Here is a 26750-nt window from a genome sequence, read left to right as displayed (position 1 = left end):
GGTGGGGAAGCAGGCACTGGGCCCAGTGCTGTTCCCACTGCCCTGCGGACGGGAGGTGGAGGGGCAGGCCACAGAGCAGAGGGGAGGAGGGCCAAGGGGTGGGCTTTACCCCTTCCTCCTCTTGCAAGGGTAAAAGGCAGCCCTAAGCCTTGTGAATACATCCTGTCCCTATGGAGGTCCCCTCTGCCTTTTCTGCATGTAATAATCTTCTATCATCCTGGCCAGTGGGACCTCCGCTTTGACTTTCTGCACCTCCGGTAATGGGGGAGAGGGCTTAAGGGGGAGGACCCACCACCTCCCAAGGGACCCAGTTCAGTTTTCTCACGTCTCAATTAGAGAACATTTTCTTTAGCTGCCTTTCTGCGCATCGCATTTGGGCACACCATGAAGCAAAGCCGTCCAAAGAAGGAAAAGGCTATCTGAGTGGTAATGAGCGCCCTGTTACAAGTGGCATGGAAGCAAAGCCTGAACAAAGGCCTGCGGGGATTCAAGTGCAACGTGAGGAGAGGGGCCTGAACGGCTCTTCCAGTCTACCAGGGTCCAAGGCTGGGGTCTGAGAAACGCAGGGACAACAGGGAGTTAGGAGCCAGGGAAACCCCGGCCATAGCAACTCCACCCAGGGCCTATCCCAGATCCGGAGCGAGGAGAACAGGGGCTCCCTGTGTCAGGAGGTCTAGAGATCTGAGATCTTGAACCGAGGCCTGGCCTGAGGGAGACCTGCAGGGGACGGTCCCCATGAAGGAGCGTGACTGTTCTCTTCTCCCCACTCCAGCACAGAAGACCACAGGTTCTTCATGAACTTGCGCAGAACAAGAAACAGCAGAGGAAAGAGTCTCTCATGGAGGGGAAGGGGGCGTGTTTCTCATGCTTGCCTGGCTAGGTCTCCTCACTGTAAGTGACGCGGGACGCCCCGAGGGGCTGACCCAGGCTGAGCCCCAAGCAGTCTACAGACAGGTCACGATTCACTGGAAGAGCCTCGCGGAGCTCTGGCAGCGGCCAAGGGCCCGAGCAGCGCGCGCTGGGATCTTGTGCAATTGGAGAAACACGCAAACGGTCTTTGGCAACCGTTGTCTGTCTGTTTCTAGGCAGTACGGGAAGGGAGTTTCTACACATTCCACTTCCACATCCTCTGCTCAGGCTGGGGCGCCAGGGCAGCCTCACAGGGTTGTGGGTGCTCAGAAAGAAAGGGCAGTTGGCGGACAAGAGTAAATTCTGGGCCCGCTGAGTGAGAAAGAGTGGCCGCCAATGAGTGGCACCGACTCTAGGAGGCCACCTGCGTCTCACGCGCCCAGAAAGCGAGGGAGGTGTTCCTATCCCTGGAGGCCGTGGCTCACAGAGGTGAAGTAACTCATCCAAGCTGCACAGTGCCCAAGCAGGGGTGGGCTCCAGAGCCCAAGACCCTTCCCCTGTGAAGTGCGTCCTGTCTGAGTGGCCTCGACTACATAAAGGGATCTCTGGGGACGGCTGGGATTCCCAAGCGGGCAAGAAGGAGACAGAACCTGCTAAACTGGTATTCACAGATGCTCCAGACTCTGAGCAACCTCGCTGGTCTCGGGCACTCACATGAATTGTACTAGACATTGGGCAAAGCCCTTCCGTGTCCTATAAGCAAAGAAAGGCACAGAAGGGTGAAGGAGCTTGTCCCCAGTCACTGGTATGTTGACCAGCAAGGGCAGAATTCAGGCTACCTAACCCCTTAGGCCACCCCATCTTCTCCGGGAGGCAGCTGGGGCGGGGGGTGGGGGGGCTCAGATGTTAGAACAGGAGCCAGCAGCCCCATGACTGGCAGGCAGTTTGGCCAATCCGGGAAGCCCCAGAGGCTCCCTGGGGATCTCCTGAGGGAGGAGAAGGTGCCCAGAACCAGTGGCACACTGGCCAACATCCAAGGGTGCAAAGTCTCTCTTCCCTGTAAGGTACAGACATTTCCCCCTCAAAGCGACACGGAGGAGACGGGTAGCCCCAAGAAGGTCTGGGGGTCACAGCCCAGGCTGAGAACGTGCCCAGGTCGCTCCGCGACAGGGTGTGGCATCATCAGGGAGCTCCCAGAGTTGGGGTCAGAAGGCCTGGGGATCTGAGCCTCAGTCTTCTCATCCACGAGACAGGAGGAAGGGCTGGTGTGGGGCGAGAGTTGGCCAACTGGGTCTGTGGAGCAAATCCAACCCACCACCTATTTTTTGTACAACTTGTGACCTAAGAACAGATTGCACATTTTTAAATAGTTGGGGAAAAAACATAAAAAGATTTTGTAGCACATAGAGGTGGCAAAAGTTGAACGTAAGGAACTGCAGTCAGGGAGGAGACAAAGGACCCCGGATAAGAGTTCAGATACCGGCTCTGCCAACACGTGGCCACAGGGAAGGGACTTCTAGGTCCTCGTTCTCCTCACCTACAGAGTGAGGGGCCTGACTGAACCCACTGCTGTAAACGGATAGGTCAGTACCTCGTACGGCCAGGGCTCCCTGGGCCTGTGTCGGTCGGTACTTGTGGAAGAAGTAAGGGGTGAGGGTTTCATTTGCAGATGAAGTTGAAGAGAATGTTATGCTTCCTTGTGTATACTTTCCGTAAACACTGGAGGGTCTGCCCACGCCTCCCGGCAAGCGTGTACGGACGGCCGACGACACAAGGGAATGACACGAATGCGCGTTTTATTGGAAAATTCCAGAGCAGTCTCCGACAGCTGTCTGGGCAGTAGGTAGGAGGGACTGTTTTATGTTATACTTTATAGCAGGTAAGTTGACCATTTCTAAGCAACCACAATTTAAATTGACCAAATACACCATTTTACGCCAAACCAATTTGTACTGTGAGATTACTGCGCTGGTATTTTACCAACGCCTACTCATCCTTCAAGACTGACTTCAGAAATCACCTCCAGGAAGACGCCTCTACTCCAGCCAGCCTTGTCCCTACCCCCGTAGTCACCTAGTCCCTGTCAACACAGATTGCTGGTTAGCCACGCCCCCTCTCCGCTTCCTTCCAATAGCTTCGGATACTGGATTCGTTGTTCCAAGAACAGGTTCCGGCGTTAGAGGGCCTGCCTGGGTTTGAATGTAATTCTCTCATCTCCCAGCTGTGTGATCTTGAACAGCTGACTTAACCTCTCTGAGCGTCACCTTACTCATTTTTGAAAGGAGGAAAATGAAACCCATTTGGAAGCTTTGTCCGGAGATTAAATTAGATAATGTGGATAAAATGCCTGGCATATGGTAGGCTTTCAATAAATGGAGGTTACCACTAGAATTCATGATGCTGTATGGTAATTGTCTACTTCATTGTCCATCTCCCCTGTGAACCGTGATACTTTGAGGGGAAAGACTATGTATTATTTATGAGAACAAAGTAGGCTCCCAGCAAATGTTGCAGAATCAAAGATGGAATGGGTAGCTGGACAGAGCCACGGATGGGGGTTGGCGGTGGGAGGATGCAGGGATAACTGGCGGGCTGGATGGATGGAAGGATGATGGACAGATCGATGGAGGGATGGGTGGAGGGGAGAATGGAGGGATGGTGAAGTGAGGAGGGACTTCCACATAAAACACCTGGACTTTCAAGCGCTCAGCCACCTGAGAGGGGTCTGATACCCACGGCCCCTGAGTCAGCGGGGACTGTTGTTAGACCTCCTCTGTCCTCATCCAAGGGGTGGGGTGGGGGTTTTGTGGGGCGAGCTCCCTGAGCCAGCTCTGGGTCCCTGAGCCAGGACCCACCGCCAAGGCTCCTTCACTTTCCCCGAAGCCCCCTGGGTACAGGAGGCAGGACTGGGAAAGAGCTGGTGTCTTCGTGAGCACCGCTGCCCGTGTGGGGCACCTGAGAATTTGCACTCGTAGGGTAGGAGGCTCGGTCTGTTCCCCACCTGAGGACGGCGGGGAGCAGGGGCCCTCCAGCCTGACCCTGGAACAGGCATGTCCCCAAACGGCCTCGTGGAAAACAGTTACGTGACGGAGCGGCACCTGCAGGCCCAGAGTGGGGAGGTGCGGGTTCGGTGCCCACTCTGGTGGGACACGGGGTACCGGACCCAGCGCGGTGACCGCCCTCCCTGGGCCCGCCTCCTCACCTGTGCGATGCCGGGCTGGAACCAGATCAGAGTTTCCTGGAGTGGCGCCTCACAATGAGTCCTCGAAGACACGCTGTTAAGAACAGAAGGTTTGCTGTCACCAAGTCTGTAAAGTGCCACTTCTTCTCCCCGAGAGCCACCACACATTAGGCTGTTAACATCCTCAAGATCGCCGCAGCAAACACTGCCGAACTGAAACCACTTTTCACTTAATAGCCCTCAAGGCCACACGGAGCACGTCCTAGGAAATGCCAGACCAGAGGCGCCTGCTCAGGGGCCGGCGCTAAGGATTCTAAGTGCTGCAGGGTTCGGGGGCCAGGGATGGGGTGGGGATGGCCTTTCCACCCAACAGCTGTCCCAGGCCAAACACCTAAAAGCCACACCCACCCACACTCCCTCTCCCTCCTCCCCCTCATCCCGCAGCCTGAAGGTGTCTCCTCTAGTCCCACACCTCACCCAGCCCAAATCTCACCTCCTGCCTGGACCAGTGCAGCTCCCTGCTGGTCACAGGCTCCACTCCTGTCCTCCCCCACCCCTCATCCACGCTGCAGGAAGGGGTTTGAAAACTGTAAACCAGACCTTGTCACTCCCCTGCCTGCAGCCCTGTAACCTTGACGTAGCCAACATGTCCCCTATAAAATCCAGCCTCTTAGGCAGCAGACGGGGCCCCGTCTGGTTTGCCCTGCCCCTCCCCTGTCCTCAGCACCGCCCCCCTTGGCCCCCCCCCCCCCCCATACACGTGCTCATTCCTAAAGCCACTCTTTTCTGTGACTTGGTCCTTGACCTGCTTCAGAGCCTTTGTCCTGGTCGTTCCCCCAAAGCTCCCGGCTGGTTCCTCCACTTCCTATAGGTCAAGTTCCCTCTTCCCTGAGGCCTTCCCTGAACACCTCATCTGCACAGCAGAATCCAAACATGCCAACATCCAGCCCCCGTCCCTGCCCCAACCAAGTTGCCCAAATCTCAGGTTGGGGTGAGGGGGTCTCGCCTGCTGACTGTAAGGAACAGCACCCTGGACACTGGGGCCTATCACATGGCCTGCTCACCGCAGTTAGCTTATTGGTTCACTTAGTGCATATAGAGCCCCCATTAGAACACGGCTCCTTCAGGGGAGGGCTGTGTCTGTCTCGCTCACCCCGGATCCCAGAGCCTGGAGCAGTGCCTAGTACGTGCTAAGCGCTCGGCATGTATTTGCAGGAAGAAGGAAGGGGAAGGGGGTGTCTGGGGAGCTCAGGAAAGATTTCTCAGAGGAGATGAGACAAACCAGCTTTGATCCCGCACCTGGAGGTTTCTGGTCCTTAAGAATGACGTTGTTGGTTTATGGGAAGGGGAGGCTGCTTACTCCCAAGAATGGATTTTAATCTCATCTAGGTCAGAAAAGCTGGGAGCCCTATCCCTAGACGCAGATGGGCAGGCGCGTGCTTTCCCTGGGTCACTCACCCTGGAAAGCCAAGAGGTTCGTACTTCGCCCATCTCCCAACTGGCTTAGGGCAGTGGTCCCCAATCTTGGCTGTGCGTAGAATCACCCTGGAAGGTGTACAGCTTGCTCGTGCCTGCCCACCCCCCCCCCCCGTCCGAGATCCTGATTAAATTGGTCTGGGTTACAGTCCAGACTACAAGGTCTTTTAAGTTTCCAGGGGATGTTAATGTGTTGAGACCCACTTCCATCGGCCTGGTCCCCAGCGTGGCCTGGTCCCTCTGCTCCCAGTGCGATGCAGGCAGGCCTGCGGGCCCTGGGGCAGCAGGGCCTGGCCGGGGAGAATCTCACACGAAGCTCTGTGTACCTCTGCTCCTCTTGCTAGAGGCTCACGCCACCCCTCCCCCACACAACACCGGGGTGATTTAACCCAGGAGGAATATCTGTTCTGCAGAAGACTTTCCAGATCCCCACATTTCCCAGAGGGGATGGAGACAGCAAGAGCTCACAAGTCACACAGCAAGATCAGGGCTGACGCACAGGGAGGACTTGGACATCCCCAGGCCACCTGCTGCCTGTCCTGGCTCCCCGGGCCTTCTGCATAGACAGGTATAGGAAAGTCACACGGCAGCCCTTCGTTCCCACCCCCGAGCGGCCTCATGTGCCTCAGCTCAGCCACATCGCCTTGGGAAACACTACAGAGCTGCCTCTGTCAGCAGTTGGGCATAGTAAGCGTACCCGCCCCACACAGATACGAAGACGAACCATAGTCAGGTTCATGCATAGTAGGGCTCAGTCTGTGCTGGGCACCCTGGCCATCCCTCCTGCCCTCCCTGTCTGAAGATACCAAATCTGCGCATCGCAGCCAGCTATGTGCCCTTGAGCAATCACTTCACCACGGTGCCTCAGCTTTCCCACTTGTAAAATGGACTGAGTAATGGGTTATGGCAAGGCTTCCAGGAGCTAATATCTGTAAAGTGCCTGGCCCCCAGGAAGTGTCAAATAAATGCTATCAAATTACAACAATGATGATTACTACCCAGAGTCGTTGATTTCCTGACCAACAGTCCAAAGCGCTCTCGCCGGGGGTGGGGGGGGGCGCGAGGGGGCTGGATCCAGCCTCCAAATGTATGCCTGGCCTGGGGGCCTCCGTAGGGTGGGGGTTAAACAGGGCAGGGCAGGGCTGGGCGGGCCAAGGAACAGGGCCTCTGACCTGAGCACGGGCGGTGCCTCTGTCTCTGAGCCTCCGGCAGTGTCTCAGAGGCCTGAGGCCTGGAGGTCCAGCCAGTTTGGTGAGTTGACAACTGATCTCACCTGATCTCACCAGGAACTCAGAGAAAGCCTGGCCTGGCTGTTCGTTTCTGGAAACCGGCCTAGCCTGCGGGCTCTCCACCTGCAAGCTAGTCCTCAGCCACTCAGCTCCCCAGTTCTCTGGACTTTGTCCTGGTCATCCACAAAAAGAGGCTGGTCACAGGTGGCCGTGTTTGTTTTCATGCGGGGCAGGTGATGTGTTTCCTGAAACCTCGGCTGGCTCCGGGGGCTGGCTTTTTGACCTCTGCGCGATCTTATTTTTCATTCCCCAATCTTCCCTTTTGTTGTTGTTGTTGTTAAAAGAGAAAAGAAAAAGTATAATAGGCCGTTTCTCTGGGCAACAGGAAAATCACAAGGCCATAGAGAACGTGATTAGGCTCATGTTTCCTTTAAGACCTGAGTCTGAATCCCAGCTCTGCTTCCAACTAGCTGTGTGACCTTGAGCAAGGGGATTGCAGAACCTCTCGGAGCCTTCCCATCTCATCTCTAACACGGGGGTACGAAAGCCACCACCTCCGCCATCCCGGGTCAGAAGACACTCAGATCAGACCCTCCCAGGAATCACAGGATCTTAGAGCCCCAGGCCCTCCTGTTTGTCTTACAGATACGGAACCCGCTTCTGCCGCACCATCCCATGAGCCCAGGTGACGGGTCCTCTCCTAAGGACCTTAACACCTGGAGCTGGGACTGACTCCTGGCATTTGGGGGAAGAAGGCCAGGGGCACCCCAGGAATGCAGGCAGCCACCACGCCCGGCCGGACTGTGGCACAAGAGTAACAGCACCTTATAGTTTGTATCATACCATTCCCACTGTCTCTTATTTAATCTCTGCAACGAACCCCACAGAGATACTGTCATACCCATTTAATAGATAAGGAAACTGAGTCTCAGGCGTTCAGTGACCCGCCCAAGGCCACACAAGTAAGTGGCTAAGCTCCCTCCTCCTCACCTGCTGCCGAAGTGAATGAAGTAGATGGTGGAGCCAGCTCAGCCCACCCTTCCGCACCCCTGCCTGCCCGCCCCTCATCCCGCCACGGCTCCAAGGCTGCTTCTTGGCTTCCTGTCAGGAAGGAAAAGATCAGCCCCACCAATCCTGGCCAGAGTGTTCTTTCAGCGTGGCTGATGAGGCTGACAGATGTGGCCCTTCCTACGAGGCTCTGCTCTGAAACCCAAGCAATGACACCGGCAGGCCATTAGCATGAGGAGGACGAGGCCACTTTACAGACGGTACGACACCAAGAAGCGCAGACACCTTGAGCCTTCCAGCCTCCCCACCTGGCACCGTGCAGCCAAAGGCTCAAACTGAGGCTGAACCATAGCCTCTGACCTCTCCCTCTCCATGGCTCCCTTTCTGGACTGTTTTTGGCCTTCTTAGCAGGCTACTTGGGCCCCATGCAGACCCTGCCCCCTCCCAATGCTGGTCCTAGGGCTTATATATTTTGAGTCGCAGTGCCAGAAGGATGCCTTTGACATCACCTACTTTGTCCCCATTTCTCAGATGAAGAGACTGAGGCCCAGAGAGGACTATGAATCCCCACCCTTCTGGGGAATGTGTGTGCTCAGTATGTATGGTGGGGGAAGGGAGGGGATTGGTTAGAGCCATCTCCTTCCCAACCTGTTTCACATAACGATACACATAGAGAAGTATCTGTTTGGTCCCTGGGGTGGATAGAGAGGAATGCTCCTGGTCTGAGTTGACCAGCCCAGGGCTCTGTCCCCATGGGCTGAGAAGATAACCAACCATCTCAACACATTGGGGACATTCACCACATCGGCTGGGAAGCCCTAACTTGGAGGAATATTTAGAACTCTCTGAGAGGCTATCCAGGAGCCTCAGATTCGAGGGCCCCTAACAGGAAGACCCGGATGGGCCCTCAGAATTTAGCCGCCTTCCGAGGACCCCTCCCCTTCCCCGTGGCAGAGGACAGAACAATGAACCAGGTCATAGTATGGCCTTTGAATTGAGAGAGACCTAAATTCCAATCCCACTTCACAGAGCTGTGTGACTTTTGGCAAGTTGCCTACCCACCTTGAGCCTCAGTGTCCTCATCTGTAAAATGGGGCTATCAAGCCTTGGCCGGGGAAATGGTGGGATCAGCTTGCCAAACGCTCGGATGCAAGCACACAGAGACGGGGGGCTGTGGGAAGAGTCAGGCGAAATGACTCCCCTCCTCACACGGCAGGAGGAGGGTGTGCACGAAGACTGTCCCTTGAGACGTAGGACACACACGGCTTCCCGCAAACTGCCCCAGGAAGGTTCCTGTCCCCGCGAACCTGAAACAGACATCGGGCAGAGGGAAGACCGATGGATGGCATGAGCGTTTACGGAAGCATCTCCGAGGGAGCGGTGCTTCGCTAACTTCAGCCAATCAACCCCATGCCGCTCGGTGAGGCGGAAAGCGTGGCTTCGTCATCCCGGGTTATCAGCGGGGGCCCAGGAAGGTGGTGGCCCTTGCCCTTGTCACATGAGCTTTGTGTTCCAGACCCCCCAACCCTGGAGTCCAGGGTCCTGCCTACTTTGTGGCCCGAGGGGCGGCCCTCCCGGGGGCTCCCAAGTGGCCGTCTCCGCTCAGAGTTTGCGTCCTGCACCGAGCCCACTGCAGGTCATTGAATCTCCGACTCCAGGCAGGCCCTGAGCCGGACACGGGGAGGAAGGAGGAGACCCCCCTGCCCTCAGGGAGTGCCCCGTTTGGCGGATGTGAACGGGAGCAATCACACACCAACATCATCTTAAAGCGGCACCCAGCCAATACTAACCAAAGCTAACATTTTTGCAGTTACCTGTCACCAGCTATCATGCCAAGCGCTCCACGTGGCTCAGTTCACCCTGGCGATGACCCGACGAGGTGGCTTCTGCTTTTATCTCCATTTTATGGGGGGAGAAACTGAGGCTCGGGGTGGGAAAGGGACTTGCCCAAGGTGACACAGACCGTAAAGCTGGGAGTTGAACCCCACCAGTCCCACCCTTTGCTGTCATCTACACTGCCTGCAGAAACAAAGTTACAAACGATAACAACTAAAATAGTTTCACCAAGGCCTAACCCAAGTTCACTGGGTTTTACAGTCTGGCCTCCCAACCAACTGAAGACATTCTGGAGGGGCGCCTGGGTGGCGCAGTCGGTTAAGCGTCTGACTTCAGCCAGGTCACGATCTCGCGGTCCGTGAGTTCGAGCCCCGCGTCAGGCTCTGGGCTGATGGCTCAGAGCCTGGAGCCTGTTTCCGATTCTGTGTCTCCCTCTCTCTCTGCCTCTCCCCCGTTCATGCTCTGTCTCTCTCTGTCCCAAAAATAAATAAACGTTGAAAAAAAAAATTAAAAAAAAAAAAAAAAAAAAAGACATTCTGGAACCACACTCGGGAGCCAGGGACCAGCTCGCACACCCATCACAGAGCCTGGAGGCAGGCGGTTAGCAAAGGGTTAACCTCTGCGTCAGGGCTGGGGTTCCTAAGACTCTGAGGCTGGGTGCTGAGTGTGCCCTAGGGAGGCAATTAGGGAGAAGGAAGGGACCCCACATGGCATCAGGCAGGCTCTTTGGTCACAGCATCCTGTCCCTAGGCACTGGGTTCAGGAAGAAAGAAAAAAGGCAGCAGAGATGCTACCTCCTCCAGGCAGCCTTCCCAGAACATTCTCCTGCACAGACTCTTTCAGGGGCTGTCTGGCAGCCCTAATTATCTCGGCATGAGGAGTTAGGGTGGGCATCAGACAGCCATGGGGTCAAACCCTAGCTCTGTCTACTCCTAACTGCCACTAAACTTTTCTGAGCCTCAGTTCCCTCGTCTGTAAAATGGCCTAATACCTCCCACCTCCCAAGGCTACAGTTCTCAGCGCCTCTAGGCCTGAGAGGCATTCTGGCTCCAGGGATATTTGATGGGAAGAGCCAGGGACAGACACGGGGGCGGGGTGAATGAGACGCAGTCCAGGAAAAGTGCTGCGCACACGGGTACGGGGACTGTCTCTCTCATGGGTCCTTGGGGGGAGACACAGAAAAGATGGGGCCAAGGGTGGAGCGCAGGAGCAGGTCTCGAACCCCAAGAGCTCTGGGGGGGATGGGGGTCTTCCTGGCTGGGACCCAACTAAAGTGGCTCAGGCCAGGAGAGAAGGGAAGAGCGGGGCTCTCTGCCTTTTCCTTCAGTCCTTCCCCTCCCCTGCCTCTTCCCCTGTGTATCTGTCCCTATTCCCCCCGTGGCTTCCTCTGAGCTTCGCCCTGGCCCCTGTCTCTCCCTGTGTCCAAGACCAGCTCTCAAGCCTCCTTCTCGCGCATCCTTCCTCCTCAGAGCCTCTGACGTCCAGAATGTCCAGGGCAACCTCACCAGTGTGCCTAGCCAGCCTTCCCCATAGCAGGTCCCAGCTCCAGCAAGGAGCGGCCTGGGGAAATCCGTTTCCACAGTCAGCTGTAGGCATCCGGGACCTCCGAGCCTGGGATGAAGGGCTGTACCTCCCATGTGGTGGGTAGAACCCAAGCCCCAGGTTCCCGGGCAGGGTGGTGGCCATTTAGCCAGCCCAGACACCCGACAGCCGGGGCACAGCCTGTTACGGCTCTATTCCCAGGGACGGAGAGCCCCGGGCCTGGGCAGAGCCAGCCAGGGTGGCTTTGGATCTCGGTACCTCCAGAGACCTTCTGGCTTCAGAGGTACTTGGTGGGTAGGCAGAGGTAGACTGGTGGGGGGGGGGTGTTGCTGGGAGGGACAGGGGAGAGGTAAGGAAAGAGAGAGAGAGAATGACAGGGAGAGAAGGAGGGACACAGATCCTAGGTGAAGGGAGCCTTCTGTGCATCCAGGACTCCAGCCCTCTCTGGTCTGCACAGGAAGTCCCCAGGGAAGCCTAAGGCAAAACCCGGCCAGGAATGAAGGCCCTGCTTACCCAAGCAGGATCCCACCCCAGCTCGGCCTCCCCCTACCCATTCCCCACCATCTCCTCTAGCCAACAGCCCGCCTCCCCTGTGGCCTCCCTGAGACTGGCGCCCTCCAGTTCTTACCCGCACTGTCCTTCCCCCACCGGCCATTAACAATGGCCCATCCCCTCCCCAGAACGTTCTCCTCAGCCTTGGCCTCCCCCAGATTCTGGGAGCACCAGGCAGAGCCATGGCCGGAAACTGCCCCCTCTGAGATTCCCCTTCTGGGAAGTCTGGGTCTGTGTCACCAGAGGGGATACTAGAGGCACTCACAGACCCCGAAGATTGCTGAAGCAGGCAGAGGACATGACCTCAGCCTGCAGTGGCTAAGCCAAAATGAGCACCCAGGTCCCAAACAGCCCCACGGAGTTCCCCAACTTGAGCCCTCAGGGCCCTGGGGAAGGGGAAGAAGAAAGGAAAAGAGCCCAACCTGGGCTACCCTCTACCTTCTAATCACAGCTCTTCCCTAAACTTTAGTTTCCCTATCTGTGCAGTGGGGTAGGCCCTATGCCGGCTCCCGGATCTCCTGGGGCAGGCATCTAGGACCCTTCACCCTGGAGACCTCCACCTCCTCTCAACCGGGCTCCCCATTCCCGGTGGGCATGTCTCTGCAAGGCAAAATGTAGCCAAGACTGCGAACACCGTGGATGGGGGAACGGGGCTGGGTGGAGAGGTCGTGAGTCCCAGCAGCGGGCCTGGGCAAGCCCCCTTCCTTCTCTAGGATAATAACAGTTCATTCCTGCCTTACAGGGAGGTGGGGGGTTTGAGGAATAAAAATGCTCTCGCACAATAAAGGGAAGCGTGTGATTACTGTCACCGTGAGAAGGTCCCATATGCAGACAGACAGGCGTGGAAAGGAAAGCTGTGTAGCAGTATAGAAGGGGATCTGTGTCCCCAGTGGGCCCCAGGGCCAGGCTTGGCATTCCAAGAATTGTGAGCATAGGGACCTGCTGGCGGGGGGGGGGGGGCACCACCTCGGTCTCAGACAGTCAGGTGGGGCCTCTGGCCCGCTCCCCTAGACAGGCTACTGCCCCCAGGCAACCCAGCACACCAGGCCAGGAGCCAAGAACTCAACGGCCTGGTGAGCCTCCGGGTGTCCAGAGGGGAAGGGGACCGTTCATGCTGCACCAGGAAAACAGACAGGTAAATGAACCATGCTGGGCTCATGAGAGGCAGCCCTCAGGGCTTCGGGTCACCTGGATTCCCACCCCTACCCTACCGGGAAGGCTCCAGGGTGATCCTGAGAACGTAGAAGGTAGGAGTAACCCTCTTCTGAAGATCAGGAAACAGGCTCTAGGAGGGATTATGTCCAGGGTCACAACTTAGAACCGGCAGAGCCTGGTTAAACACATTTATGTTTGGGGGCACCTGGGTGGCTCAGTCGGTTAAACATCCAGCTTGGGCTCAGCTCATGTTCTCGCAGTTGGTGAGTTCGAGCCCAGAGTCAGGCCCTGTGCTCACAGCTCAGGGCCTGGAGCCTGCTTCGGATTCTGTGTCTCCCTCTCTCTGCCCCTGCTCTGCTCGTGCTCTGTCTCTCAAAAATAAATGTTAAAAAAAAAACCCTTTTTTTTTTTTAAAAAAAACCCACATTTATGTGTGCAGCTGATTCTGTCCCTCTGCCCAATCCTTCCTCGGTTATCAGCCTAGAACACCCCCTAGCTAGAGCAGATACAGCGCAGGCCTTAGATCAAGGCCCAACCAGATACGGGCTCAAACGTGTTAGGTGGGTGGAGGCAGAATGAAGCCCGAGCTGACTGCAGGGGAGGGGAGGGGTGGGGAAGCAGAGGCATTTCCTGAGCACCTCAACCCCAACAGACGTCAGTGGTGGTAGGTACTTTGCACGCTTTATCTCATGCAAGCTTCACAAGTGTCAGTGAGAAAAGTAGCTTTATTTTTAAGAGAAGGGAGCCAGAGGTCAGAGAAGATAGGGAACTTGCTCAAGGTCACCAAGTGTGAGAGCCACAAGTGTGAGGCTGACCCTGAGGGGGTCGGCCATGCCCGGCCCACCCAGACCCAGCACCCTGAGCCCTGCCAGCCTGGTAGACCCTTCAGGGGCTCAGACCTACAGCAGCCACAGCCCCTGGTCTCATGGCCTCAGGGAGGAGTTAACTAACCCAGTTAATTAGCTCACCCGCTGGGCAGAACCCAAGACAGCCGAGTTGGCTTGGCCAGAGCACATGGCTGGCCCCAGAGAGGTAGGTGGCTGGAGCTGGGCCTAGAAGGATGAGGAAGACTTGAGTCGGGGGACAGGGGAGGAGGTGAGGGCATCCGGGCAGAACTGCAGGGCCCAGACACCATTGTCTGGGAGTCTGGAAAATTCTGTACCGTGCAGAAGTACAGGAGGGCAGGCACAATCCCCAGGGGAAGCCAGGAGCTGAGGTAGGAGGGACAGCCGGGCCGGACCCCACCTCCCTCCATCAGCAGGGGCCCCAAATGGCCTGGCAGGAGACGGTAACAGGGACGGCCCGAACCACTCCATCTTCCCTCTGCAGGGTCCTGGCCCAGAGCGAGGATCCCAGTCCAGTCCTCTCCTAGAGCCCCTTGTACCCAAGAGCCACCAGCCCAGGGAAGAGCCCTGGGATGCCCAATGCTGAGGCAGAGAATAGAGAGGAGGCCAGAGTCCTCTCTCCTTACTAAGGAGACAGCTCAGGGTGACAGACCAGGCTCAGGATGGGGAGCAAGGCAACACAGCTTTAAGTCCTGGCCCCAGCGCTCCGTCGCTGTAGGATCCCCGGGCATCTCACTCGCAGCCTGTCATTATCTATAAAATGGGCTCAGAAATAATACCCTCCCTGCACACTTTACAGGGTGTTGGGAGGTCTGCAGGAGTAAGTACGTGAGAAAATGTCCACTGCTAAAAGCTATAAAGCGTAAGGTATCATTAGCAGAAATGAGAACCCCCTGAGGAGGGGAGTGACTTCCCCAGGGTCACACAGCCAGACGGTAGCAAAGCGCCATTTGAACTGGGTCTCCCGATGGTGAGGCCAGGGCCCTCCCAGGGCGAGACACCTCTTGCTCTGCCCCAGACCGGCAGGAGAGAAGCCCAGAGTGTGTGATACACCGTAGGGGGTGGGGAGGGGTGTTGTAGGGGAGCAGGGAGAGGTGACAAGGACAGGGTTCCTGTATTGGTGCCCCTGCTGACTTTCAGGGCACCCTTGGACATATTAGGTTGCCTGTCAGAGCCTCAGTTTTCCTTTCTGTGAAATGGGGATGGCGATAAACATCTTATCCTCCTGCACATAAATATATAAATAGCACATGCTGGAAAAGGTGACTGGGTGGAGGCAGGCAGAATGTGAGTTCAGGCCTCACACAAGCCTTTACTAAACAGGACAAGGTTCCTACTGTCGGCAGGACCAGGAGCTGAGACTCACCACACAGCCTCCCCTACTCCATGGATTCTCAAATACTAATTCCCAGACCAGCATCTCCTAGCAACACATTAGCTATGCAACATTCCCGGGCTGCAACTCAGACCAATGGAATCAGAAAGCCTTGTGGGTATGATCTGTGCTTTACCAAACCTTCCGGGAGATTCTGCCGCATGTCAGAGTTTGAGAACCACCGGACCCCTCCCTGACCCAACTCCTACTCCTGACGAGCATCCTCCCACAGGTTCCTCTTCCCATTCCCTGGCTCCCCGAAGGCTGTTGGGAAGGAAGGAGTCACCATGGAGAAAGGTCATTAAATAGTAAAGAGATCTCATAATTAGTTAATGACACCACAGGCTCCTGGAAAGGAGACAGGAAGAGGGTCAAAAGTCAGACTATGATTGAAGAGGAAAAGCTCCCCCATATCTGTCTTTCTCTTTCTGTCTCTTATACACACACACACACACACACACACACACACAGAACCAGCCTCCTTCCTTCCATGCACTTGCTCCCTAGCACCCACAGACACAGTGCCCTCTCTCTCCGGTAGTGCTGGAGCTAAGTGTTTGGGGGGGGGGGTTACATTCTGGTGGGTGTTGGGGAAAGGGCTTATGGTCCTCAGACCATGAGTTTAAAACCCACCTGACTCGAAAACCACTCCTAGGAATTCGCTCCGCGGAGAGCATTAGATTTGAGCGCAAGATACACGTAGGGACAAAGTGGCCACTATAGCAATGTGGAAGCTAATGAAAAATTCAAAGTGGCCTAAATGTGCAATAGCAGGAGAACGCTCAACTGGGTCATGGTAGATCCACGGGGTGTGTTGCTATGGAGCGGGGAAACAGGCTGCAGAAGAATACTGAATAACATGGAAAAATCCTCCGATGTGGTCCCTATGGTTTAATCCCGATTGTGTGTGTGTGGACACCAAACTACCCCCAGTGCTGCTTTCCGAGTTGTTATTGCCTCCTTTGCATCTATTCTCTAACTTCCTAGTTTTTCCACAAAAATTATGTCTTCAATAATTATAAAGCCTGTGTGTGTGTGTGTGTGTGTGTGTGTGCGTGCGTGCGTGTGCGTGTGTGTATGCCCATTTGGTTCAGATGGAGACGATGTTTTTTGAAGAGTTGACAGAAATGTCTCCTTCCTACACCAGAACCGCTGGCCTGGGGCCACCTCTGCTGCAAGGGGGACTTGGTCTCCCCTAGGGAGTGTCCACATTCCAGGCGGATATCATCCCAATGAGCATGATCAGGACCATGAGAGGAATTTAAGGGAGGCTGGGTTTGTTCAAATTCTATACCCTATGTTTTAAAAGTCACATCTGTGCAGAGATGGCAGTTAGTGGGTTCTCCCAGCCTTGAGGTATGCAAACAAAGACTGGATGCTGTCCACTAGACTGGGCAGGTAGATTGACTCGATGAACCACAGACATGCCCACAAGACCACAATCCAATTAATGCAGGCACAAGCCCCTAACTTTGCCCTCCACTCTAAGCCAGGAACCCTCAAGTCAAAGCTGGGCTCAGACAGTCCGATCGAGGACTAAGCACATGGAAGCCGGAGGCCCTCTTGGCCCTCAGAGCTCCAAACAGCCCTGGAAAGCTCCTTTACGTCAGATCGGAGATCTCAGTCTCCAGGGAGGAGGACTCTGTCATTTCTCAATAGGAGTGGCAGGAGCAGCCTTCATTCATAACCACCTTCATCAGTCTCTGGCTTTTACTGAGGGTGCATTCTGCACTGGGCCCACCGCTAAGCATTTCACCCATATCCATTACCTCATTTAATCCTCCCAAGGGCAAGCCGTGGTAGACGCACCACTATTGTTACCCAGCTCACAGATAAGGAAAGCACGGTTCTGAGCGGTTGAGACACTTGCCCAAAGGTGAGCAGATGGTGGGAAGAAGAGCTGGCCCCGTACCTAAGCCCCCTGCTTGCAGCTCGTCCCCAAGGGATTTGATGCACAGTTTGCAAAACCAGCTACACAGTCTCCCGGCAAATGAGGAGCCTGCTGCTCAACCGTGCCAGGAGCGGGTGTGAGGCAGAGAGAAAGGAGATCAGAGGATCTTTCCGAGAGCCTCTAAATACCCAGCGCGAGTAGACGACACACCCTCCCTGCCCCAGCTGCTCCTCCGTTACGTGTTCAAGAGCGGTCAGGGAGGTGGGTTGTCTTTGCAAAACCACAGTGACCCAAGGACTAGCCACCCACTCACGTCTGCGAGGACCTCAGACAAATCAATCCTCCCCCACCCCCACGGAGTTTCTATTTTCTCTATACACCAGGACATCTCATCAGGTCCCACTGCAAAAACATTCTGATAAACCGTCTCTCCTAAAACAGCGGGAAAATGATTTTCCAACTGTAGCAGAATTATTCATTGTTAACCATTATTATGAGCAACGACAAATGAACACTTCGTGAGCGCTTACTGGATACCCAGCATCATTCAAAGAGCCTTATGCTTATCAGGGGAACGAACATTCCCCTCTCCACTTGTTTCTCCCTGGAGGGACCTCTACCGGGAGAACACCTCTGGTCTGGCTCTGCCCCCTCCTTTACTTCCGGACCCCAACAGCGGCTTATGTGATTGGCTCACCTAGGAGACACGCTGGGCGTGCTCTCTGTGGGGTCCCGCCTCCCCCAGAGCCAGGCTGCCTGCATGAAGCCTTCCATCTGGGTTGCTCTCTGTACTACCACCGGCTCCTTGCAGGCAGGTTGGCCCCTGTCCAGCGTTGCCCGTGACCACACAGGTAACTCTGCCAGCTCGAGGGCAGACGGTTAGCAGGCCCTCTGGGCCCCAGATCGAAAGCCACGTTCTCCGGCCAGCCTTCTCAGTAATGACACTTCCGTGTGGAGCTCCCATTTTTGTCATCTGTTTTCATTTGGTTCCAAATTCAGGAGAAGCGGGGTTCGTTCTAAAACCTCAACATGTGTTAAGCTCCTGCCCTGATTAGCTATTGCTACTCTCATCCCTAGTTTACACATGAGGAAATTAAGCCCTCTGGTGTCGGCTGTTGAAAAGTTTTCTAAACAAGCATCACTCAGAGCGTATCGCCCGCGATGGAAGTCGGAGGACACGCCCATGCATAGCAGACTCTTCTCTCCCAGGCTCTGGGGCCCTCCACAAACACTCCATCTGTCTTCTGAGGCCTGACAAATTGATACTCAACTTCAGACCAAACCCACCCGCTTTGGGGGGAAAAATGACATATATATAATTTATTAACAACAAAGACCTGAATTGGACCCCAAGTTCAACTGATACATTTTTGTTTAACTATGTATAGCAGGTTCTTTGATAGCTGTATTGTATAAGTGTGTTCCTTCTTTCCGGAGCATAAAAACATGGAAGTCGTTGCAGACGATTCAGAAAATGGGGAAAAGTAAAAAATAAATAAATAAAATAAAGGTCTGTAACCTGATCTGTATAATCCCATTGTTATGTGAGTATTCAAACGTACTTTTCCATCCACTTTTCAGCCTTGAGTACAGTCGTGGGATGGGGGGGGGGTGAGGGGAGTGGGGGGGGTAGGGGGTGGGGGGGGGGAGCCCTAGCATTCTGTCTGCAGTGCCTCCTTGATGGCATCCGGGACTCGCCCACCCACAGTGGCTGTCCCGGTGCAGGAGAATGGGCTGGGCACCCAGAGTCCTCTTTCTGAATAAAACCCTACAAGCGCCCACCGTGACTCTGCATGTGCCTCACTCGCGAAAGCCAAATGCAGCAAATGCAGGGTAATAGTTAACAGTTAACCCCATGACGGGCTGTAACTCGCCCAGGGTCACGTGGCAGGTAGAGGACTGGCTGGGATCAGAACCCGGGTCTCCTGATCCCCCAGACTCAGGCTATTCGCCAAGCTTTCCTGCCCCCGCCCCAAGATTGAAATCCTGCTTCCTATTGATACTAGCACCACTACCAAAACGAGCTGATATATATACAGCACCTACTATGTGCCGGGCACACATCATAAGCGCTTCACATACATTAATTCAGATCATTCTCAACAACCCTATGAAGTGAGTACTATCACGATCCCCACTCTAGATGCTTAAACTGATGCACAGAGGGGCTAAACACTTGCCCAAGGTCACAGCCAGCAGGTAAGCGGCAGGGCCAGGAATCATGCTCAGGCACTTTGGTTTGTGACATTGCTTATGGTTCCTTCCCAACTCGCGCCAAGCCCAGCTCGACCCCAGGCGGGCTTCTGGAGCACTTACTCCCTGAAGAATTAGGAAACCTGCCCAGAAGGTCACCTCCCTGGACAAAGTCGTTCTGCAACTCCACAGCGAAGCCAGGATCTGAACCCAGACTCCCTAACACCCAGACTCTGACGCTTTGTCCACATTCCTGCGTTGGCTCTATAAGCCTAGGTCCAGAAACAGATCACCCCTCAACGCAGCAAGGAAAGTCAGGCGCAGGACCCAAAGAAGAGCCAGAAGCCCCCCTGTGGGGAAAGAAGCCAGAGGAGAGTGAGGTGCCTCCCAGAGTTGCACAGCTCATGGCCTGCAAAGATGCTGTCACGGATGGCCTCCCAGAGGGCCCCTCTCCTCCCCCAGCCCCGAGTCCGTGCCCTCACAGGGGAACGGCATTTTACCCCAATAACTGCTGACTTGAAGGCACCTTTTCTGGCTGAGTCAGGGTTCACCAAGGGCCAAAGTGGCCCCTTCACTACTGGAGCTGGAGGAAGTCGGGCTGTTCCCCTCTCAGGAGGGGAAAGGCCAGGCCTCACAAGGGAAGCGGAAGCCCTGACGGAAGCCATCCCATGCCAGCCAAACCGAGCTCGCCTCCCTGGACCCGGGCTCCAGAATCGAGAGGGGCGGGGGCAGGGGGGCGGCTGTGCAGGCATCCAAACCCTGCTTCCCGGCTCCACCTTTGCCAGGCAGCCACCAAGGATCTGGCACCGAGCTGGGTCCTGCTGGGCCACCCCAAGGAGAATCACTTACTTATTCATTCAACCATCACTTCCTGACAGCCTGCTGTGTGCCAGGCCTTGTGCCAGGAGTCAAGGATACAGAGATGGACAGGGCGGTCCCTTCCTGGGAGGGTTCACAGAGACACTCCAGATGCCACAAAACAGCACGAAGAGGAAAGTACTCAGTGTAGACAAGCATGGGGTGGTGGGGGGCGGGGGGTGTAGGGGAAGGAAGGGCTCGGAGAAAATCTGCCCCCCCATCTTCGGACCCGTTTACCCTCAGAAAGCTTAGAGTGCCACTGGGGAGGCGCATGCTTTTGGCCTCATTTCATGCTATGAGGTCATTACCATTACCCAATTCACAGATTCAGAAACTGAGGCTCAGAAAGGGTCACAAAGCCAGCAAGGGGCAGAGCCAAGACTCTAGCTCCGAAGTCCAGCTTTTGGCCACCCTGTTCTACTATCTCCCTGATCTGCAGCCAGACAGAAAGTAGGAAGGTTGCTTCCGATGGGGGAAGCAAGGGAGGGAGGTGGGCCCAACTCTTGCATGTGTGAGAGCCGTCTCCCAGGTCCACGCTATATGGAGACGGGGGCGGGGGGGGGGGGGCGCGGGTGCATGTGCTCACATGTGCCCTACTTTACAAACACAGATCCCAGGCTACAGAACTTCCTAAAAGCCAAGTAAAGGATGGGTCACCAGCACAGAAGGGAAGGAAGCCCAGAGAGAGAAAGAACTTATCAGAGGTCACGCAGCCGGTAACCAAAGGAGCTGGAACGAAATCTAAGAACCAGAATACGGGCCTCTTCCCTCTCCTCAGCTGTGTCTCCAAGTCAGCACAGAGTGAATCAGCGCTGACAGGAAAACCATAGTGTAGGGGGAACCCCAGGTGTGAGTCAGGAACCCGCCAGCCCCCAGACAGCAACTGGGCCTGTGACATAGGCCCCGAGCCTGTGGCTGGCCACCTAACAGGCAGCATCGGGGGACGAGGGCGGGAGGAAAGCAACGCACACCACACTGCAGGCCATGTTTACCTCTGGGCTTCCCTCCTGGCTCCTCACATCCAGGCTTAGAGGAGGGGAAGCTGGTGGGCAGGGCGGTTCCTGCTGAGATTAAACAGAACCCCCCCCCCCCCCCCCTGGCCCCATCCTGTCCCACGGAGGGGCCCAGGCTCTTCCCTCCCTCCCTCCCACCTTTCACGGAGCCAACTCCTGACTGTTTGATGCTCTTGATTAAGTCATAACCGCCCCCTCGGAGCTTCCCATGCGGTGGAGGAAGTGGGTATAACGGTTTGGAGCCAGGGGCCAAGGCCAAGGCAAAACCTGGGGGTGCCAGCTGGCCCCAGATGCTCCAAATCCAAAAGAATGCTCAGGGCTTGGCTCCGGTCTTCAGGTGGACTGGGGTTGGGTCCCCAGGGTGGGGAAGAGTGAGGAGGAGGTGGGGGAGCTTCCAGGCGGTGGCTCACACGTCTGTCTGAAGCTTCGAGACAGGGGACTGCCCCATATTGCAGAAACTTCACAAGAGCCAACCAAAATTCAGCGCCCCCCCCCCCCACACACGCGGGAAATGTGTCCCCACTGGCTAACCTCTCACCCCAGCCCTCCTGGACTGCAGCTAGGAGGGAGAGCGCCACGGGCACTTCTTCCCATCGACCTTGCTCTCACACCCACCGCTGATGGGTGCAAGCTCCTACCACTTGGCCCAGATGCCTCCCCCGTGGGCAAGCACAGGGCCTCCCTGGGCGGCTCCCTCCCTATCACTCTGTAGCATGTTATCACCCTCCCCAGCACCTCTGAGCCCCTGCTGTGCACCAGGGTCTAGGCTGGACGGGGAAACCAAGCCAAAGAGGGCATCCACAGGGACCCTTTCTCCTCTTCCCACGTGACCCTGGCTCCCCTCCCACCCCTTTGACGGTGCCCCTTCTTTCACGCCCAGCTCCTTCCCCATCACCACAGCCATCAGATCATTCTCCCTTGACTCCTGGGGTCCCTCACCCCAGCACATCAAGCAAGGCTGCCTTTCCTAAAGAGCCCCTCTGATTATGTCACTCCCTGGCTCAAAAACCTTCAGTGGCTCTCACCTTCTACAAACCAGATCTAAACATTTCACTTTGGCATTGAAGGCCTTCCGTGAGTTGACCCAACCTACCACCCCCCCTTCACATCCCCGCACGATTCCAATTCTTCAGCCAGACTGATCAATGCAGCGATTTCTTAAAAATTCCCTCCACCCACTGACCTCCTGGACTTTGCCAAGGTATTTTCCTCTGCCCAAAACTTTCACCGGCGCTGCCGAAACCTTCCCAATCCTGAAGACCCACCCAAAACTCCACCTCCTCCATGAAAGTTCCCAGTAATACTTTCTTCATTTATCTCTTATCAGAGTCACTGGTGTCCCTTCCCACACCGTAAACAACTAAGGATGGGGGCAATGTGTCATCCTTCATCTTTCGTCATGTGAGCTGGTGGGGTAGTGGGGAAGGCTTTCCAGTATTTGCTTACTGAGTTCTGTTTGAGACGAACGTCTTCTCCTCCCGCATGGGCTCCACCTACTGACCCTCTTCCTCCCACCACACCACACTCTAATCTTATGCCGTTCACATGCTTGGACAGGGGAGTCTGTGGCCCCAAGTCGATCCAAACCCAACCAGGACTTGGGAGCCCAGTGTCTCGCTGCTTCTAAGCACCCTCCCCTCCCATAGACAAAAGACACTGTCTCCTCCGTGTAGTGCAGCCTTCAATCAGCCTCCGTCCCATACTACTTTCTAGCTGGTTCCAAAGTGTAGGGCTCATCTCCCCAGGACGTTCAGGGAGTCGACATGCAGCACCCCCAGTCTCCTTCGGTGCCCAGCCTCGATCAAACAGTTTATGGGACGCCCGGGTGGCTCAGTCGGTTAAGCATCTGACTCTTTGATTTCAGCTCAGGTCATGATCTCGAGGTTTGTGAGTTTGAGCCCCGCTTTGGGCTCCGCCTAACAGTGCGGAGCCTGCTTGGGATTCTCCCTCTCTGTCCCTCCCCTGCTCTCTCTCAAAAGGAATAAAATAAACTTCAAAAAAATCTTAAAAAAAAAAAAAAAAGCAACAGGTAACACACTAACCCTCACTCTCACCCCAAGCCAAGTGTGCAACGGAACAGCTGGATTCCAAACACTAGAGCAATAGACTCATGAAATCTCATCTGGCACCAAGCCCTGGATGTGAGTTATCTTCCCCAGCAGGAGCATGGTGGGGGTGGGGAAGCCCTCATTGTCAGCAACTCAAAATGAGGGCAGAGCCCAGGTCTGGCTAGGTCACCTCTGTATCTCCTAGCTCCATCTAACATATAGTAGGTGCTCAGTAAACATTTTGGGGTTTATTGAACTGGACAACCACCAACCTCAAGCACTATTGCAGAAAACTCAGCCACTCTTTGGTCCAGATGACACACTCCCCAAACCTGAAATGGACAAAGTGATGCGGATGGCAGGTGGCAATTTCTGGCTCTCACAAGGTCAGGAGGGGCTGCAGCCGGGATCCGGCCCTCCAAAACCAGGCTCGCTCCTCGGCAGGAAGCCAGCCCATCATCACCTGCCCATCTGCATCAGGGCAGCTGTCATACAGTGAGGCCTCGCTGGGTGCCTGGTGCCTTGCTAAACACTGTGTATATATTATTCTATTTAGTCTTTGCTGCTGCTGTTGGGTACTGTCGTTACTCACATTTTACAGATGAGGAAACTGAAGCTTGGAGGAGAATGGAATCCTAGCCAGTTTGGTCCCAGAGCCTAAGATCTTGACCACTGAACTAGACTGCCCAGCTACCACAGCCGTGGCACAGATCTACTACCGCCAGGAACAGAAATCCAAGAACTAACCTTGAGCACGCAGCAGCAAGAGCCCTGGGCCGGGGGCTTGACTCTGGGCCCACAGTTTGGTGGGGCTTTCCCTTCTTTTCCCCACTCACCCTGGTAAGAACTTGTCCCCTGGTTTCCAACCAGGGCCTCCCAGGCCAGCTCACCTGGAAATGCCCCAGGAGGGTGACAAAAGCCCCACCGAGGTTCTGGTCTGAAGCTTACTGGGATCTCAGCGCTGGGGGGAAGGGGAGACTGAAATTTCCCTGATTTAGGCTGCTTCCCAGGGCTTGTGGGCTCAAGGGCCATGCGAAGAACTCGTGTGATCTTTAAAGTAATTCGCTTAACGCTCCAGGAGAGTTCACCTGGCTCCGTGCTGCTCGGCAGGGAGAGAAACTGCAGTTGGGCAGGGTTGTGAACACCCTTCGCCGAACTGCAGGCTGCTCTCACCTGCCAGCCCGCACCTTCCAGGGTTTTTGTGAGAAAGGGCAACAAGGAGCACCTGGTTCAACCTCCTCGGTTTACTGAGCCCGCTAAGTCCCGACCCGGGTGGGGGGTCGGGCCCGGGGCCACACTGCGGGTACGTGGCGGAGCTGGAGTACTGGGGGGTCAGGACTCGGAGACTTTACGCTCCCTTTCACCCACCAGCTGCCTCCGTAGCCCTATCTGTCACTTGTTCCGAGAAAGCTGCCCGAGCGGGCTCTGGAAGTGGGAACGAAAACTAACTTTGCTATTGTTTGTCGGGCCGGCCTCCCCCCTACCCCTTCTCACCGGCTGGCTTTGCTTTCTGCTCGGCGCTGCAAGCCGCAAGCCCCTCGCCGTCCGACTGCGCAGCCCTGGACTCAGTCTCTCTGCCGTCCCCCTCTCGGCGGCCGTCGGGGATGGCTGCGGCGGGGCCAGGCCCCGCCCTCCTGGAGGACACGCCCCGGGCACGCCCCCTGCCCTGCTCCCGGGCCCCGCGGGAATGTAGTCGGCCCCGGGCCAGATCCGGCTCCGCCCACCAGGCCTCCGGTGCAGCCGCCCAGCCCCGCCCTGCGGGGGGTGGGCCCGTCTCTTGCCCCGCCCCTCCCCGTTATGGCCTCCCTAATTCAGCCCGGTAGCTCCGCCCCCGGGCCCGCCTCCTCGACCCTGTCCTCTGCGCCCGGAGGAGGCCTGCCTCCCAACGTTGCAAGGCGAGCGCGGGAGCCCGGCTGGTGGGAAGCCCCAACACAGCGCTGCCTAACCGTCCCGCCCCTCCTCGGCCTTCCTCAGCTGTCCCCGCCCCCCCCCAGACCCTACCGCCACCCCGCCTGGGTCACGATCTCCTCTCGGCCTACCCCAGCCCCCTTGGGCGAGGCGCCCCCTCCCCAGGCACGCCTTTCCCCGCCTCAGCGCCTCCCTAATCCTGTTCTGCCCTGCCAACCTCAACCTGGGGCGGGCCGGCCTCGGGCCCCCAAGCTGGCATTCCAGGGCGGGTGCGTCCGGGTGCGACCGGGGACGGCGTGGGAGCGGTTTGCGTTCCAAGTCCGAGCCTTTATCAGCAGGCGACCTGAGCCCGGGCACTTTTTGAAAATACTAACAACTACTACCGACTGGACTCTCGCCAGGGGCCGGGCTCTATGCCAAGCCCTGTTAAAAGGACTGGCCCTTAAATTCTCACAACCCTCTGCGATGGTAGCTTGTTGCTCCATTTTACCGACGGACGACCTGAGGTTTAGAGAAAGGAAGTCGTGGCCTCCGAGTCTCACGCTGGAGGTGAGCAGGATCCGGCTGCAAGCCCTGAATCACAAGCCTGATACTGCCCCAGCTTGCCTGGACTGGCCCCTGGAGAAGTGGCCTTGGCCAGCCAGCTGTTGGGGCTGTGTTCAGCAGGCTGCCTGAGGTGAGGGAGGAGGCGTGGGTTGATGAGGCGGGTAGCAGGAGGGGCTGCTGGCCTGAGCCCCAGAAGCTGGTTTTCTCCCTTAAGAAGTGACTCAGAATTAAGAAGGGCTGCAAAGATCTCCAGATGGCTGTGGTGCCCTGACCTGCATCCCAGCCCTCTGCACTCCCAGACCCCAGGGGCCAGCTTCGGGCAGGTTTCCTACTTATGACCGGGACCATTCACCTTGCAGCTGACAAAGCTCTTTAACTCCCATTATCTCATTGGCATCTCACAAGGACGCCATTATGGGGAAGGTATGATTATGCCGGGTTTTGCATGGGTGGAGTTAGGGTGGGGAGCTGGATCCCAGCCCAGCACGGTGGTTCCCAAAGCATGGTCCTTAGACCTCCAGCAACAGCAGTGGTGTCTGGGAATTTGTTAGCCATGCGTGTTTGGGAGCCCCATCCCAGGCCTACTGAATGAGAAACTCTGGGAGAGGAGCCTAGCAGTTTGTTTTAACAAGGCCTCCAGGTGATTTTGAATCACAAGCAAGTTGGAGAATCACCGTTGGGCACACTGGTGAAGAAATTAGGGTGCTCCGAGAGTCACAAAGGCCTGGTAGCGTCCTGGGAGCCTTGCGACCCAAGGCAAGGTAAGGTCCTGAACTCTGGGAGAAACGTGTACAAGGGGAATAATGATAATAATACCAGTCTTGAGGGTGGCCGCTGGGGATTAAACGTGCTGGCGTTCACGAAATGTTTGCCCACTCTTGGACACCGTGCATGCTCAGTAAATGTTCTCTTTCCAGTAAAAAGTCTCCTTTATAGAATCTCCACACCAAGTCAAGGGATTGGGGCGAAAGAATCTTTAAGGCCAACAGGGTCCCACTTTGTTGTCTTTCCCACAAAGGGACACCATCATTCCTGCGAGGGGCCAACAGCTTAACAGGTTCCCAGATGATGTCGACACAGCTGGTCCAGGGCTCACATCTTCAGAACCACTGTGCTTTTCTGTCTTGGACTGGGCTCCTGGCCGACCCTTGAAAATGGGCGTAAAACACCCTCCTCTTCCACCCTGTTCCCCGTCCCCTCCCCTCAAGCTAGGGGTGTTTGTGATGGTGATTGGCAGTTGGCAAA

General features: G+C 56.1%; 1 protein-coding gene across 2 annotated transcripts in view; it reads right to left on the bottom strand.

Moving 5' to 3' along the window:
* CD82 (CD82 molecule) overlaps positions 1-24671 on the bottom strand; it is a 50683-nt gene extending 26012 nt beyond the window's left edge. The window contains exons 1-3 of one of the 2 annotated variants that reach the window (XM_030331765.1): positions 24546-24671; positions 8806-9050; positions 4052-4124 (exon numbers count right to left, since the gene is read on the bottom strand). The gene's annotated coding sequence lies outside the window, so the exon portion shown is untranslated. The remainder of the gene's footprint in view (positions 1-4051; positions 4125-8805; positions 9051-24545) is intronic. The other variant, XM_030331764.1, reaches the window with a different exon arrangement.
* Positions 24672-26750: the final 2079 nt, after the last annotated feature.

The sequence above is a fragment of the Lynx canadensis genome, chromosome D1, assembly GCF_007474595.2.
Source record: "Lynx canadensis isolate LIC74 chromosome D1, mLynCan4.pri.v2, whole genome shotgun sequence".
Taxonomy (NCBI): Eukaryota; Metazoa; Chordata; class Mammalia; order Carnivora; family Felidae; genus Lynx; species Lynx canadensis.
The sequence above is the reverse complement of the archived record's forward strand: the minus strand, read 5'-3'. Positions and strand labels throughout refer to the sequence as shown.